The sequence below is a fragment of the Cynoglossus semilaevis genome, chromosome 8 (assembly GCF_000523025.1).
Source record: "Cynoglossus semilaevis isolate Cse_v1.0 chromosome 8, Cse_v1.0, whole genome shotgun sequence".
Taxonomy (NCBI): Eukaryota; Metazoa; Chordata; class Actinopteri; order Pleuronectiformes; family Cynoglossidae; genus Cynoglossus; species Cynoglossus semilaevis.
The window spans coordinates 11,023,477-11,024,851 of record NC_024314.1 but is presented as its reverse complement, the minus strand read 5'-3'; the positions used below and the strand labels follow the sequence as shown (position 1 = coordinate 11,024,851).

General features: G+C 41.9%; 1 protein-coding gene across 4 annotated transcripts in view; it reads left to right on the top strand.

The window, feature by feature from the left end:
* snx29 (sorting nexin 29) overlaps positions 1 to 1,375 on the top strand; it is an 87,437-nt gene that overhangs the window by 49,656 nt on the left and 36,406 nt on the right. The window lies entirely within an intron of this gene.

Genomic DNA, 1,375 nt, shown 5'->3' with positions numbered 1-1,375 from the left:
AGCAGCAGCAACACCAGTAGTAGTAGCAGCAGCAGCAGCAGCAGCAGCAGCAGCACAGGTTACATTGAGGAGACAAGTTGTCGTGAAAATATGTGACATTCAACTACTGCTCCAGATGTTGTACATAGGAATACACTATTTCCACATTATTTTTCAGGTGTTTTTTATTCTTAGTGTGGCTGTGTCGGATTCTGACTGTTAACAACAACACAATAGATTGTACATGTTGTGCCTCCAAGATGCTGCTGCAACAGACTTTGCACAAAGGCAACAAGTGAAAAACTTACATTTACATCAGTCTTACACAAAAATAACATCTAATGATGAGCTACAATACAAATAATTGAAGTACTAAAAAAAATGTAGTTACTAAAAAGTAACTAAATCATAATAGATAGTAAAAATTAAAATAAAACATTAAATTCAATATTTTTGGACCCAAAGAGCTCATTTCTAGCCAAAATGCAGGGCTAAAGCCAAAGGTATGGAAGTGTATACATTTTCCATCCATAGTTCTGTGGCTGAAACGTCAGTCAAATGTGTGACGCTGACCTCCTGTGGTTACAGTCCAACATAAAACAAAATAAAGTTGGTAATGATAAACAGACAGTGACAGGAAGAAGAGGGAGGGAAAGGTGGAGTCGGAGGGAGGGAGAGAGAAGACTGATGAAGGGAGAGGAGCTGGGGGGGGGGCAGATGAAGGGTGGAGGGTGATGTCAGTGCACTGGGGCTGTCATACCATCCACATTTCTGTCTGATTAATCACGCAATATGTGGGGATTAATTACAGTTAATCATGATAATTGGTAATTGCATTTTTATCATGATTAATCACAATGTAATTAATTAAATTATAAGTCCCACAAAAACAACAAAAATAGATTTTGTCGTTTTGTATTTTCACATGAAAATGAACAACACTGACAATGTATTATTTTCTTCTTTAACCCCCACATACATCAACAACAGCAAGGTTTTCACATTTTCTATTAAAATCCATTTGTCCCTGTGTTTAAGTGATGTCCTCTGGTCTGTGTCAGTCCTATTAAACTCCACAGTTTGACTCACTCCCAGAGGGAGACACACATGTACATGTATATAATAGTATACAGTGTCTGGAGGCACAGTCTTTACCCTGAGGTTAGGTCCACACATGTACAATACTGCTGCTGCTGCTGCTGCTGCTTCTGCTGCTGCTGCTGCTGCTGCTTCTGCTGCTGCTGCTGCTGCTGCTTCTGCTGCTGCTGCTGCTGCTGCTTCTGCTGCTGCTGCTGCTGCTGCTTCTGCTGCTGCTGCTGCTGCTGCTTCTGCTGCTGCTGCTGCTGCTGCTTCTGCTGCTGCTGCTGCTGCTGCTGGTGCTGCTGCTGCTGCTGCT